At 36.6% G+C, this 16,504-nt stretch overlaps 1 pseudogene; it reads left to right on the top strand.

The window, feature by feature from the left end:
- The first annotated feature begins 232 nt into the window (after positions 1–232).
- Positions 233–16,504, top strand: part of LOC100359133 (DAZ-associated protein 2 pseudogene) — an 84,602-nt pseudogene continuing 68,330 nt past the window's right edge.

Raw genomic sequence — 16,504 nt, forward strand, 5'->3', positions numbered from 1 at the left:
AGGGAGATCATGTATGTTTCATTAGTAATTAAAATATTCAAAAACAAACCAAAATATATGTCCCTCCATTAAATGAATATCTAAAAAAGCGAAAATCCTAAAACATGTGATGTATTCTTTTTGACAAAAATGCTGGACCAAATAACTAATCCAGGCTTCAAATCAATACAAGCATACTTTAAAAGTGTGAAAGGCCAGTGTTGTAGTGCACTGGGTTAAGCTGTCACGCGCAATGATAGCATCCCACCACAGAGTGCCAGTTCAAGTTCCAGCTGTTCCACTTGCAATCCTGTTCCCTGCTAATTTTCCTGAGAAGTTAGTAGGACATGACAAAAGAACTTGGGCTCCTATCACCAATGTGAGACACCTGGATGGAGTTCCTGATGCAGACTGGAAGTTGCAGCAGTTTGTGTAGTGAACCAGTAAATGGATGATGTTTGTCTCCGTCTCTGTCTCTCTCTCTCTCTCTCTCTATTTCTCTGTATCTCTGTGTGTGGGTGTGTGTGTGTCTATCTCTGTCATTCTGCCTTTCAAAAACATAATTAAATGTTTTATAAAGAAATTGGAATTAAAAGATAAACTTATTTTGCACTCATGGTTTTTCATATGTATTACCATGAACTTTTTGAAGACCTCTTGTATATCAGAAATATTGAAACAGATAGGAGCTTTGTGTTGTAAGTCTTCCAGAGTTAATTTGTTTATACAATTTCTTAAATATATATGTGTCTTAATGTCTGTAAGAACATTATTGTGTATAAAACCTCATATTTAGTTTGAAAGGCACTTTGTGGTTAAAAGGAGCAAGTGCTTCGTTTTATTGATTGTTGTAGAATTTAGAATACAGTGGTTGTAAAACATATGACAAAAATATAGTTTGTTGTTCAGTACATTTTAATTATTATGGCATGTTTCTAAAATATGCATTGACTAAAAGAAAGCTATTATTTTCTTAAACAATATATGCTCTATACTTTCAAAATATTTTCAATAATATTATGTGGAATAAACAAGACAGAAGAAGACAAATACCTCAAGAGTTTATTCATATAGGGTATCTAAAAGTGTTAAACTCACAGAAGTAGAGAGCAAAATGGTGTTTACCAGAGTCAAGGGAAGGTGTAGGCCATTTGGTACACACTCACAGTCACATAGTTGAAATAGGTTCTGATTTCTATTATACAAAAGGGTGATTATAGTCAACAATACTGTATCATATAATTCAAAATCACTAGAAGAGAAGCTTTTGAAAGTGCTCATGAGAAAGAAATAATGTTTTGAGATGATATATAAACTAAATATCCTAAGTTGATCAAGACATCTTATATAAATGGACTAAAACATCACATTGTACTCCATAAAGATGGCAATTATTTGTCAAAAACAAATCTGTTAGGTTATAAGTTATAAAAACAAAAGTAACCCAATGTTTAAATAAAATTATTGACTCAAGAAATGGTTAATAATGCAATGCACAAGCGTAGTTTCTTATCCTTGGTTCTATTGTCTGAGATATACATCCATCTACATCTATAACTACTTAGCTATCTTAAATATCCTATATTGTATCAGGTACTCATTCATATTATGTTTGAATGCACTGTCATCAAGTTTCATCTGAAAATATTCAATTTAAGTTGGATCAACTTGGACTCTGAATATATATTTTTAAACAATAAAGTTTTTGAAAAAACTAAACCTCCCACAGAAATGGTGATAAAAGTAGAAATGAAGGCATAACCAATTTGCATTTGTCAGAAGTTAGCAATCAAGAATTCTGGACACAGCTAGGGTGATCTTATTCCTATAGGTTGCACTTGGTTTTCCAATTGGACTATGCCTTCAAAAGATAAATAAAATTCAGCTAATTGTTTACTTTTTATATTTCAGTATAGAAGATCATTAAGAAAATAAAAGCTTTAATGATTTTTCTTTATCTCAAAAATATATAAATATCTTTCATTTTCAATTAAGGTTATAGTAAAAACTCTAAGATTTACCTGAAAAGATATTTTGCTGTTTATTTTTACTGTGGAGAGAATGAAAAAGAAATCCATATTTCACTATAGAGTTTTTAATTTTTATCAACATTATAATCGCATCTATGCACAGAAAAGATGCTCTCCTTGATCAAACTTTAGTCAGTCTCCTCTCAACCTTCTTCTAGACTAGGTTCCAACTTGGTGCCCCCTTTTGACAGGCCTGATCATTCCTGTTTTATTCAGGAGCCTGCTCTAACAGGTAGAGAAAATCTCCCACCTTTAATGTCTGATCACCCTGACCTTCCTTCAACAAGACTGGCCCCATACTCTTGATGTTTTCTCTACATAATTTTCCACTGACTACCCTCACCTCCTACTTGTTCTTGGCTATAAATCCTCACTTGTTCTCTTCTGCACTCTATATTTGAAAACTAACTCTCTCCTATTACAATAGTCTTTATTTTAATTTATTTGAAAGGCAGAGAAAAGAGGGAGATGACAAGACAAGACAAGACAAGAAAACATAAGATAGATCTTCTATCTACTGTTCACTCCCCAAATGCCTGCAATAGCCAAAGCTGGGCCCCACTGAAGTCAAGGCCCTTAAACTCAGGCCAGGTCTCCCATGTGGGTGGCAGGGACCCAAGCGCTTGAGTGTCTGCTGCTCACAAGAGTATAGATCAGCAGGAAGCTGGAATTAGCAGTGTAGCTGGGACTCAAACCCAGGGATCTCAGTATGGATTAGGGTGTCCCAAGTGATGTCTTCACTGCCTATTGTGATCATCTACATCCGTCACCAGTCCTGAATAAAATTTCCCTTATCATTTTCAGAGGTTTCAGAATTTTTTTTTTCTTTAGCAAGACTTTAAATATGAAACAAGTGTGAAGAAAGTCCTTTTGGCCTTGGGCTGATGGCATATATACCTGTATGTAAAGCATTTCTAGTAATATAAGACAAAAAATTCAATGAAACCACAAGACACAAGTGTATTTATGAAGAGCATATATGACTAAAGGGACAATCATAAAAAGATCATACATAACTAAGGGGGCAATTATAAAAGTTTTTATATTCTCTCTTACTTTTTTTATAGTTAAAATAGATGTGTGCTTCTCTGTAGGACTTAAATTTGAAACATGTCATTTGGCATTTTTGCATTTTAATTGAAATAAAAAAGAGCATAAAAATATCTCTAATCAATGTTTTTTCTAAACAAATTCATCCTACACAAAATAGTCTTGAAAAAATGTTTTATGCAATTGACACAGAAAAGCATACACACACTGAAGAGTTGAGTTACATTTTTACTCTTCTCTTTCTTTTTAAGATTTATTTATTTATTGAAAATCTGAGTTACATGAGAGAGGGAGAGACAGAGCAGGAGAGGTCTTTAATCCATTGTTGCATTTCCCAAATGGCCACAACAGCCAGAGCTGGGCCAGGTTGAAGCCAGGATCCAGGATTTTCTTTCATGTCTCTCACAGGAGTGGCAGGCATCCAAATATTTGGGTCAACTTCTGCTGCCTTTCTCAGGCCATTAGCAGGGGGCTGGATCATAACTGAAGCAGCCGGGAGCTGAGACAGAAATCTGTGTCCATATGAGACATTTACATTGCAGGTGGCGGCTTTACCCTCTATGTCATAATGCTGATCCCTGCCCGTCTCCTTTTTTTTTTTTTTTTTTTTTTTTTTTTTTTTTGACAGACTGGACAGTGAGAGAGAGAGAGAGACAGAGAGAAAGGTCTTCCTTTGCCGTTGATTCGCTGATTCGATGGCAGGAGCCAGGTGCTTCCCCTGGTCTCCCATGGGGTGAAGGGCCCAAGTACTTGGGCCATCCTCCACTGCACTCCTTGGCCACAGCAGAGAGCTGGCCTGGAAGAGGGGCAACCGGGACAGAATCTGGCGCCCCGACTGGGACTAGAACCCTGTGTGCCGGCGCCGCAAGGTGGAGGATTAGCCTAATGAGCCACGGCGCCGGCCAGCCCTTCTCTCTTGTAGTAAATATTTTCAAGTGAAGTACCTTGGATCAAAAATAATCAAATTTCCTTTATATTAAAATTGTAAGAAGTGTGAAAAGCTGGGTGGGTAGTAAGAGTGAGCTTGATAATTAATGTTTCACTCATTTTACTGATGAAATTAGATGAGAAAACAGTAGATGCAAGACAATCATATTTCATTCTACCTTTAATCGTATGCTTTATATGTGTAAAAAGTCATCTGTCAGCATAGTGGATGTCACCACACTACACATTTTCAATATTAAAAAATATATACAAGATTTTCCTTAGAGAACACTTATATTTGTATGAAATAATCACATCAGTGATGCAAGACTCTTAAAAGGAACTTTTTAGATGAGTTAAAAATTCAGAAAAGATCAATTCAAAAGGCCATTTTAAAATGTACACATTAGAGGCCGGCACTGTGGTGCAGTAGCTTAATCCTCCGCCCATGGCGCCAGAATCCCATATGGGTGCCGGATCTAGTCCTGGCTGCTCCTCTTCCAATCCAGCTCTCTGCTGTGGCCTGGGAAAGCAGTAGAAGATGGTCCAAGTCCTTGGGCCCCTGCACCCACATGGGAGACCTAGAGGAAGCACCTGGCTCCTGGCTTCGGATCAACTCAGCTCTGGCCATTGCGGCCATTTGGGGAGTGAACCAACAGATGGAAGGCTTTTCTCTCTGTCTCTCCCTCTCACTGCCTATAACTCTACCTCTCAAGTAAATAAATAAAATCTTCAAAAAATATGTACCCATTGAGTGGGAACTTAAGTAGACAACTTATAACTGAAAGGGTCTACAGAGTTTAACAACTAGTTAAATTAAGTCCTCCTGAAAATACATAGTAACCAATTATTAGGCAGGTCATTCTTCTGGAGTATAGGCTAATGGAGGGGAACATAGCAAAAATAAAAGCATATTAATTTTCACTAACTTCTAACTGAAATTTTAAAAATTAATAAAATTTTAAGTTTTGAGTTTACACAAAGATTGAGTAGAAAGTAAAGTTCTCATGTGTATCAATTCTCCTTACCCCAACAAATATTGTTTCCATTATTACCAATATTTTGTATTATTGTTATAATTTATTATAATTGATGAGTGAATATTAATTCATTATATTACATAAAGTCTATAGTTTACATTAGAACTCCAATAGGTAATTATGGCTAAATACAATCTTTCACCACATAAAAACTACTGATAGGGGAAGGTATTTGACTTAGCACTTAAGATCCTAATTCAGACACTCACATCCTTCACTGAAGTGCTTGGGATCACTTACCAGTTCCACTCCTAACTCCAACTTCTTACTAATGTAGACCCTGGTAGGCAGCAGCCAATGGTTCCAGTAATTCAACTCCTGGCATCCACATGGGAGACCTGGTTTGAGTTACTGTTTCCTGGCTCCAGCTCAGTCCCAGCTTAGGTTATTACAGGCATTTGGAGAAGAACCGATAGACAAGAGTTCTCTCCCTCCCTGTCTCTCTCCCTCCATCTCTCTTTCTGTCCCTCTCTCTGCCTCTCAAATAAATAAGTAGACATATTTAAAAACTACTGATGGCTGCCGCCGCGGCTCACTAGGCTAATCCTCTGCCTGCGGCGCCGGCACCCCAGTTCTAGTCCTGGTCGAGGTGCCAGATTCTGTCCCAGTTAGTCCTTTTCCAGTCCAGCTCTCTGCTGTGGCCCGGGAAGGCAGTGGAGGATGGCCCAGGTGCTTGGGCCCTGCACCGCATGGGAGACCAGGAGGAAGCACCAGGCTCCTGGCTTCAGATCAGCGCAGCACGCCAGCCGTAGCAACCACTTGGTGGGTGAACCAACAGAAGGAAGACCTTTCTCTGTCTCTCTCACTGTCCAACTCTGCCTGTCCAAAAATAAAAATAAAAATAAAAAAATATATAAATAAAACTACTGATAAAAAATTGACCATAACGTAAAAAAACTGGTAAGTGGGAAGGTGAGTTCAAACAATCATTGATAACTTCTTGCTGATAAATACCCTGGGAGGCAGCAAGTGATGGCTCAAGGAGTTGGATCTCTGCCATCTCTTTGGGAAAATTGGATTGAGTTCCACAGCCCTGGCTTTAGCCTGACCCAGCCCCAGCTGTTGTAGTCATTTGGATAACATGCCCACAAGTGGGATCTCTCTTTCTCTCTTTCTCTCCTTCTCTCTTCTCCCCTTCAAATTAAATATTTTAAAATGTAAAACACTGATAATAATTTTTAATGCATTTTTTTACATTTTTAGATGTAAATAATCACTAGCCGTATTTTTTGTCCTCACACGATATTCTCCGTGTTTTCTGATATTTGTCTTCTAAATAACTGGAAGTAGAAGAGGACAGGGCAGATCCCTGAAAGTCTGGACCTGGTGTTGGGTTCTTAATTGCAAACTTAATCACTTAGAATTATTCCTTTTTCTTTACTGATTACTCTGGTGCCTAGAGAAGATTTTTATTTTTGATTATAAACAGAAAATTGAAAGGAGTGTCATGATTTAGTAGTCACAAGTACAGAGATTTAAGGCTCAGTGTAGAAAATATAGTCAGAAAATACATCAATCAGAATTCCCTGGAGTTTTAATTTCACTAGTCACTTCAAGATAAATGCCTCATGTTTGAACATGACCACTGCCTTTTTATTTTAAGCAGATGATCAATTACTGTGAATCCATGATCATTACAGCATTTGTTCTATCTTGGATAATATGTATAGGTCAGATTTTGTATGATTTTATGAAATAACAATTGTCTCAAGGCAAAAACTCATAATGGTCTAACTTATGTGACCCATTTTCTTTTCTTAAAGCAAAGATAGGCCAAATCTTAATAGACCATTAAGAATATATCCCCATGACATACAACAGAATGTTTAGAATTATCAGTTCTCTGCTAATAAAACAAAGTCAACAAATTAGAAATCCATTTGGCTGAATATGTAAATCAAAGCAAATTTCACTAGTGTATGCTATTTTCTAATTGACTTGGTTATTGCTTGAGTATGAATGTGAATATGCTACTGGCATGTGTGTAATGAGTGCATGTAAATATTGTTTGTGTATGTTGTATGTTTGCATGAGAGTTTATTGTGTGTATATATGTATATTTTAAGAAAATGTGTTGTGACCATCCTTGGTTTGTGGCAATTTAAATTGTTATGAGTTTAGTCATAATTGTAATAACTGGTCTTCATAAGTATGTTTTGTGGAAGAATTAATAAAGAACCTGGACTTTTAATAACAGTTTAAATCTGATACTCTAATAGATTAATAAAATAGCATTATCAAGATTTATAAAATTTTCCTGTAATGAGTAATAAAAATAAATAGCATCAATGTGATTATGAAAGAAATGAAATATTTCATACTAATAAGTCAACTTATACTGTATAACTTGAATCATTTAAGTCCTTCCTCTGCTCAATAAACACTACGTATGCCCTGTCCATAGGTTCTAATGACTGGTAACCATTTCAAATTTCTAATTTGTAATAGTAGCTACCACACATTTCTTCACCCATAAATGCAAAAAACATAGGCCACACAGCTGGCTTCAATTAACTATAAATAAAAATATTATAGTTGATTTGGCATTGAAGCTCTTTTTGGAGAACAAAAGATTCCAGCATTTCTGTAAATGGTGTATCACTTAGCCAATTTCATTTACTTCAATTCAAAATTGAGTGAACTGTCATTTAATAATATAAATAAAAATAAAACACTGAAATTTCAACTCCTTCCTTTTTTCTATTTTAGTTCTACTTGAGGTTCAGCCAAATGCAAATTGGTTAGAATGTTAAACATGTTTTGAGACATTTTTTGATAAGCAGTTTATTGAAACTGACTATATATAAAACAACCTTATCATGTATATGAATAAACACTATAAAAGAATAGTGCTTTTTCAATAGCAAGATAATTAGAAGCAAATGGGAAATTATCCCAAAATGTGAAACAGCACTGTTTCACTTTATGGCCTATTTTAACTTGAAGAGAACATTTAGTTTGCCAAAGGCCCTTGTTTTGAAAGACTACTGTAAAAATGCACACACCTGCTTGTAGCTAATTGCAGCATTAACTACTTCAATTGCAAATGGTAATAGTAATTGCACATATTAGAAAAGATTTGAGCCAGTAGCAAGAAGCATATTTTTCCAGACATTATTTAACAAGATACCTTTATACTTAGGACAAATATTCCTTTTAAAGATGCAGCCAAAGTATAAAATAAAACTTTTGGAGATTGATTTAAAATAGATTTTTTTTTTTTTTTTGGACAGGCAAAGTTAGACAGTGAGAGAGAGAGAGAGAGACAGAGAGAAAGGTCTTGCTTTTCTGTTGGTTCACCCCACAAATGGCCGCTATGGCTGGCGCACTGCGCCGATCTGAAGCTAGGAGCCAGGTGCTTCGTCCTAGTCTCCCATGGGGTGCAGGGCCCAAGCACTTGGACCATCCTCCACTGCCTTCCCAGGCCACAGCAGAGAGCTGGACTGGAAGAGAAGCAACCAGGACAGAACCGGCGCCCCAACCGGGACTAGAGCCGAGAGTACCGGTGCCACAGGCGGAGGATTAGCCTAGTGAGCTGCAGCGCAGGCCTATATCTTCTTTTCTATTTAGAAGTTTCTTCAATGAAAGTATTTAGCTATTGTGCAATCTGTATCTAAATTGTACTAAATAATCATCATTATGCATCATTTATTGGTTAACTAGCAGGATATGTTCTGAAAAATGTGTTGCTAGGTAATGTTGCCATTGTGGGACCATCATAGAGTGCACTTTCAAAAAGCTGGGTGGTTCAGATTAATCACTCCACATGGCCTCTTGATACAATAAGGAGAAGGCATAACATGGGATGTTTATGGCTGCTGCTAATTTTTTTATTTTTTAATCCGAAAAATTTCATCTTTATTTAATATATAGGCTATCTTTGTCATCATTCTCTAAACAATATTATTTAAAACTATATATATATAGCAATTACATTGCATTAGATATTATAAGAAATCTAGATGATTTAAAATATACAAGAGAGGCCAGCGCCATGGCTCACTTGGCTAATCCTCTGCCTGTGGCACCAGCACCCTGGGGTTCTAGTCCCTGTTGGGGTGCCGGGTACTAGTCCCGATTGCTCCTCTTCCAGTCCAACTCTCTGCTGTGGCCTGGGAGGGCAGTGGAGAATGGCCCAAATGCTTGGGTCCCTGCACCCGCATGGGAGACTGGGAGGAAATACTCAGCTGCTGGCTTCATATCGGCGCAGCGCAGGCCGTAGCGGCCAATAGGGGAGTGAACCAACGGAAGGAAGACCTTTCTCTCTGTCTCTCTCTCACTGTCTATAACTCTCTCTCTGTCTCTCTCACTGTCTAACTCCACCTGGCAGAAAATAAAAAAATAAAATAAAATAAAAAATATACAAGAGAATTGGCATACATGAAAAAATATTATTTTATATATAGGATTTGGGCATTTCCAGAATTTGGGATCTGTGGGGGTCCTAGGACAAATGTCCCATAGATAATGAAACATGACTCTGCTTGGGTCTAGGTAAAAGTCAGGAAGAAAAGACAGTGATGGGGATGAGTCTTGGGGAAAATTTGGAAATTATTGCCAGGTGAAGAATTTGCAAGGGCCATTATAGGTTCTTATAGCATAGTTAATCACCTCAATAGGGGTAGAAGAAATGGTTCATCAGGGAGAATTTAGCTGTTAAGTGATTCCGGCTTCATCAGGAGCTTCTCATATGTCCCCATTTCTATTTTCAAGAACCCATTTTTTCCCAGAAATCTTTTATTTAAGGTATAAAATGACAAGTATTTCATAAATACAACTTTAGGAACAAAGTGATTCTTCGCATCCTACCTACTCTCCCACCAACACTCCCATCCTTCTTCCTGCCCTCCTCCTGTTCCCCTTTTACTTTTTGCTAAGATTTATTATCAATTAACTTTATATACATAAGAATAACTCTAACCCTACACTACTGCTAATCTAATGCAGCATACAGTAGTGTAAGTGGTATACTTTTATACAGCTGACAGAGCAGATTTGTTTATGTCAGCATCACCACAAACACATGACTAATATATTGTTCTATGACATTACAACCACTACTACCCATCACCAGGCATTAGGAGATTTTTGCTGCATTATAATCTTACAGGGCCAGCATGGATTGTCACCATGGACCAAAAGGTTGTTATGGTCCATATGATTATCTAAAATAATTTATATATTCATTTGTTTTATACTTATTTTATTGTTATAAAAACATGATTGTATGCATGTATGCATGAGAGAAATCACCTTCATTGTAACTCTCTTATATGTACAACTTTCTATAATGTTACACACACATTAAAAAATATAAATCTGTCCTGAGTATTTTATGATGGCATTTCTATTTATGTGGTTATAAATGTCTCTAATAATCTATCATGCTTTATCAAACAACTTTTGAAAAGCCAAATAATTACATCCTCCTACTCTTAAAAAAGTTGAAGTTGGCAGGCAATAAGAAGAGCAGATGAGAAATCAAAAATCCTGGACTTTGCTTCTGGATCTGAAACTCTAACACATGTCATTCTCATCACAAGTCAAATTGGAATTATCTCTTCCATTTCATGTACAATTTAGGAAAAACTAAATCAATGCATATCCCAAACACAGGCACTTAAAACCAAGTAGCAAAGGTCTCCTGTAGCCAGGACAAAGGGTTCATAAGTGATCTCTCCATCCTCCCTAGGAATTTCTCATTTTCATCTGAGTCACTAAAGGTTCTAAACCTGAAAATCTGACACCTTCCTCTCCATCAGCCACTTATTCACATCCACAAGTTTTAAACGTATTCCTAAAAATTGACTTTTCCCCTTCCATTCACTTCTCTGATTCAGTCTACCATCATGTCTTCAGTAAATCATTGGAACAGCCACCTGTCAGGAGTTCTTGCCTTCATTGTTTCTCCTTCCAATCTATTTCACTTCTCTAACAAAGCATCCTAGAAATCACAAATAGGGCATTGACTCCCTTGTATAAAATTCTTCAAATAGCTCTTCATTGCAATTGGATCAACTCAAGAAGGAACTCACATTTTGTTATAAAAATACTTTATGTTATGCCTACACCTTCACTCTGTCCTTGTACACTGCTCTCAGCTCTTTGCACACATAGTCTGTGTCTTAATTATACATTATTTTTTAATTCCTTTTTTATTCTTAGCTCTCTCTTATCTCTAAGCTTTGGATGTAATATTTGCTCAACTGAGAACATTCATCTGCATCTCATTACTCTTTGGTTTTGTTACCTGTTTAGGGGTCACTTTCCATGGTGGGGGGGGGGGGTGTCTCCCAGTCTATCAAGTATGTGCTAGGTTTCCTATCTGTGTGCTCCAGAGCAAGGTTCATCACTTCCAACAAAAGGCACCCAAATCATCTGTTTCTGTGCCCAGGTCCTCCCTGACTGTAAGTTTTATATGACAAGACATCACATCTGATGGTTTATTCTCAGTCTCTGACACACAGGAGTCAATACATGTATTTTGGACAAGTGAGTGAATGACAAAAAATGCAAAAATTAAACTTGGGCCTTCATTTGGGAAAAATGTTAGGATTTAATATCTATGGAGGGGGACAGGAGTAATGATGGGCAGAATAAATCTTTGTTTCCTTCTTCCTCTCCCCTGAGAAAGTTATTTTACCTTTATGTGATGTGGTAAAAACAAGCATAACTGTAATAGAATCTATCTCATAGTGTTTTCATGAAACTAAGTGAATTATCTTACTTCCTTAATATGTGTGACAGTCCCTAATGTTTTATTAGTGATAAATATTGTAAAAGAAAAGTTGCACGAGGCTGATTAATAAAAAGGAAAGGAAGATTTTCTTCAAGATTATTCTGATGGTGATGATATAATGTTGGAAACAAAGGCAGCAGTTTTGAAACTCAGGGCCCAGTTGGTAGAAAAGTACAGGAGGATGTGACAAAGAATTATCAATGTGATTTGGCATCTGTGTTTGTTAGTGGACACTGATGTTAGATTTCACCCTTACTAAAGACTCTGGGAGAGAGAGAGGCACTTACTTTATTGATGATGACATTTTGAGAGGATGCCTTCCAGGTCCTCATGAAAAGGAAAGACAGTCCTGGGTTGTAGAAAATTTACATCTCAATGCAGCAGAAAAAGAAGCTACAATTGCAATGTTTTGAAGTAAATATTCTAAGGAAAGGGAAGTCCAGAAGAAATCTCTCTAAAATTCAGGTAAACTCGGGAATATTCAGGCTATCATGATCAGTATCAAACATTAAAATATTGATAAAATAGTAGAGATGAAGGTAAACTTAATGTTGCTGAGTTACTTTATGTTTCTAATAATATTGTTTGCACACATCAAATAAGGGCAGCAGCACATTCAAGCAATTAAAGTGCCATTTTATGCTACTAGATTCTTTGTTAGCTCCATAAAATATGTCATGAAGTCAGAATTAAAGCTAATGAGAAGATAATGAGACATCCCTTTAGACAGTGGCAAAAGATAAGAGAAAGCACCAATATGATAATTAATAAATTATAGGTCATACCAAATGTATATTACTTACCTCCAGGCTAGAAATTTTAGACTGTTAATCTGCAAACCATGAAAATTCAAATCATTAAAATGCATTGTACCTCCTATAGTGTTTCTCATTCTAAAAGTTGTTTGTTTGAGTAGATCTGAGAAGTTACTAATCACCTTCAATTCACCAAGTTTTAATTATCAGCATTTCAAATAATTTGATTTGTTTCCAATTTTGCTAAAAGTGTTACAAACCTCATGTCATAACACAGAGAACTACTATTTAATCAGAGGATAATGGGCTAAAATATGACACCTACTGATTAAACTTCCTAATGTAATTTCAGCCATCAGAAGCAGCTTTTGTGTATATCCATATTTAGGAGAAGCAAACATGACTGAACTGATAAACTATGCTCAGCTATAATGGTAGCAAATACCTGCTAATTATCTTAATGGCTCCTTAATAGTTCACTAACCATAGGAAAAGAACAGAGGAGGTTGAAAGTATGACAGAACACTTAAAAACTGTATTCAGGGTTAGCTCCACCTAAGGAGAGCAATGAAACAGCATCAGACTGTGACAACAGCCGGTCTGAACGCAATATATTGTCTGTTTTATCTCTTCACAGATACAGTTAAAGCACCACTCCTGCACTGCCTAAGTATGCATGACTTCCTAGTTTACAATACCAATTCTAATTCCTTGCTTCATTTAACTTCTTTCTCCTCCAATAGCGTGTATCTACTACATGCAGGAATTGCCAAGATTAATTTGTTTCCTTCTTCCAATTGAATGGAAACCTGCAAGTCATATTTGACTCTTTGCTACTTTTTCATTTCAACTCACGAGTACCTCAGCCTTGCATTATCTATAATGTATTTCTGTTCTTTTATCTCCCAACACCATATAAAACATGAAAAAATCCCCAAGCTCATGATTCGTTCTTTCTGGAAAGGTCAATTATTACAATTAAGGTCAAATAGACTAACCTATTTAAGATGCTTCCTTTTAAATATATTTTAAAGTGTCCTGGAACCATCCCGTTTTATATAAGAAGTGAGAACGAATGAAGGTTAGATATGCTCTCAATATAGCTCCATTTTGTTGTACTTCATGACTCCTTTGCAATGATGTTGATATTCCAGTTCTGACTTTCTCATGCTAAGATTATAAAGGTACTGATATAAACAATATGGATTTTATTTTGTTGACTGATGAGTACTTAAATAAAATTTACATTCCATGATTAATTCTATATTTTAGGTTATTATTAACTTAAAAATATCAGTATCTGGGCTGGCACTGTGGCTTAGCAAGTAAAGACACTGCCCATGGCACCAGCAGCCCATATAGGTGCTGGTTTGAGTCCTAGCTGCTCAACTTCTGATTCAGCTTCCTGCTAATGCACCAGAAAAGCAGTAGAAGATGGCCCCAACTGCTTGGGTCCCTACATTCACATGGGAGACCCAGAAGAAACTCCTGGCTCCTGGTTTTGGTTCACCCCAGTTCCTGCCATTGCAGCCATTTAGGGAGTGAACCAGTGCACAGAAGATTCTCTCTTTCTATGTAACTATGCCTTTCAAAAAACTAAATAAATCTTCTTTGAAAAAAGTATTAGAATCTATTAGTTGGAAAATTGTTTAAAATACCAATTATAAAGAAAATAAAACTGTCAGTTTGGAAAAAAAAATGTTTAATGAGCAAAACAGAGGCAATACTGAGCCAGGTAGGAGTACTTCCTGTCTTCATGGAACATATAATTTTATAAATAAGAAAACATGAATCAAACAACATTAAATATATTGTAGGCTTCCATACTGAGTACAATGAAAATCAAAAGCTTTAAAAAAAGAAGCAAAATTTAAGGAAAAACATTAAAATATTTTTATCAATTAACTTAATGAAATGTGTCCATGACAAATTTTTCCTGACATAGATCAAATAGTCATGCAGATCATTATGAGACTGCATCTCAGAAGAGACCACTGGACTGAACTCGTCATTTAGAGAGTCATCAGGGCAAATGTCAGTGTAAGGCATGGAAACAAATAAGATCATCAAAGGAAAAAGCAAAAGTAGAAAAAGTGCTCTGGAGGAAAAAATTCAAAAATAAATGCAAAAAACAAACTCTTGAAAGTTTGCACTGCCAGTGCAAGCAGCCAAGCTTTGATTTGTGTGTCTTCTCCTACCTACTCTAATTATCCTGGTTTACCTTGCCTTAACTTTCTCCTGATGGGCAGGAGGGAGGGTATGATGCGAAGTGTCACTATGCCCCTAAATCTGTATATATGAAATACATTAAATATGTTCAGCTTATATAAATAAAATTAAAATTTAAAAGCCAGTAAAAGTAACTGAAACAAAATTCATTGTAATATTTTGAAAGATTTATTTTTTTTATTTTAAAGGCAGAGAGAAAGATCTTCAATCTGCTGGTTCACTCCCTAAATGAAAATAGCAGAACTAGGCCAAGAGGAAGCTGGAAGCCAGGAACTCCATCCTGGTCTCCCTCGTGGGTTAAGACAGATTCAAGTACTTGAACCATGATTTGCTGCTTCTCAGGCACATTTCCAGGGAGGTGCATCAGATTGGAGCGGGCCAAACAAGTATTCTAATATGGGATACAGGTGTTGCAAGCAACAGCTTAACTAGCTGTGCCATAATGTCTGCCAATTTGTAGCATTTATTAGAAGGTAGGAGGAGCTGGCATTGTGGTGTAGTAGGTTAAGCCACTGCCTGCAATGCCAGCATCCCACATGAGCACAGGTTCAAGTTCCTGTCGCTCTTACTTCTGAACCAGGACCCTGTTAATGTACGTGGGGAAGCAGCAAAAGACAGCCCAAGTGCTTGGACCCCTGCACCCACATGGGGAATGAGATGGAGCTCCAGGTCCTGGCTTCAGTATGGTTTGGTCCATGCCATTATGGCTATTTGGGTAGCAAAGCAGCAGATGAAAGATGTTCTCTTACACTCTCCTTTCTCTCCCCACTCTCCTCCCTCTCTTTCTATAGCTCTATAAGAAGGCAGGGAACGTGCCAGATTCTTCCTACTCTGATGTGCAGACAGAACACATGTTCTTTCTGAATTCCCCAATCACTTTATCATTGATCTCTCTTTTTTCTTTGAGTTCAACTTTTTTTTTAAGTAATCCATCTCAGTTTTGACTCCCTCAAGGGTACAAAGAGTCATACCCTTAGTTCATCTAATGCTCTAGAGTATCCTTTGTATCTTTTTCATGTGTCTCACTACTGTCTGATACTATCTCTATCTCCTTGTTCTCTTTCAGCTGCATTGGCTTCCTTGCTGTTTCTTCTATTTGTTTAAATACTCTCCCATTTATTGCTAATCAGTACTGTTATCTTCCCATCTCTGATATTAATGTCATCTTTTTCCAATATACTGTACCTGAATTACTTTACACAGATAGGTATTAATTATGAGTCTTATTTGCATTATAGTAATCCTTTATGAACCCAAGAAATTTGTGAACATTTTTGTTAGTTTTCTTGCTCACTGGTGCTATGGTTAATGATGAACTGCACATACAATGGTGATCCTACAAGATTATATTGCTCAGTGATATTGTAGCCATCTTAGTCCATGTAAGTACACAATATCATGTTCCCACAATCAAGAAATTGTCTAATGATGCATTTAAGATCAGGTATCTCTGTCTTTAACAATGCTGTCTTTGACAATGCAGGACTGTTAGCACACATGCATACAAAATGAGCCTTCAAAAACTTCAATGGAATTAGATTATAATGAACATTTTTCTTAAAACTATTTTAAGCAACCTGATATACAAAGGCAACCTAAAATCATGGGGAAAAATGAATAAAAACTTTTCAAACCCGTGGACATGCAGGGTCTTCAGAATGGCAAATTCGTGTTATAGGAAAATTCCTTTGTTGTTTCTTGACAATACTAGAAGCTCTCTCACGTTAGCATTCTGCATGGGGCATTGCCTGCTAC

This window comes from Oryctolagus cuniculus, chromosome 9 (assembly GCF_964237555.1).
Source record: "Oryctolagus cuniculus chromosome 9, mOryCun1.1, whole genome shotgun sequence".
Classification (NCBI taxonomy): domain Eukaryota; kingdom Metazoa; phylum Chordata; class Mammalia; order Lagomorpha; family Leporidae; genus Oryctolagus; species Oryctolagus cuniculus.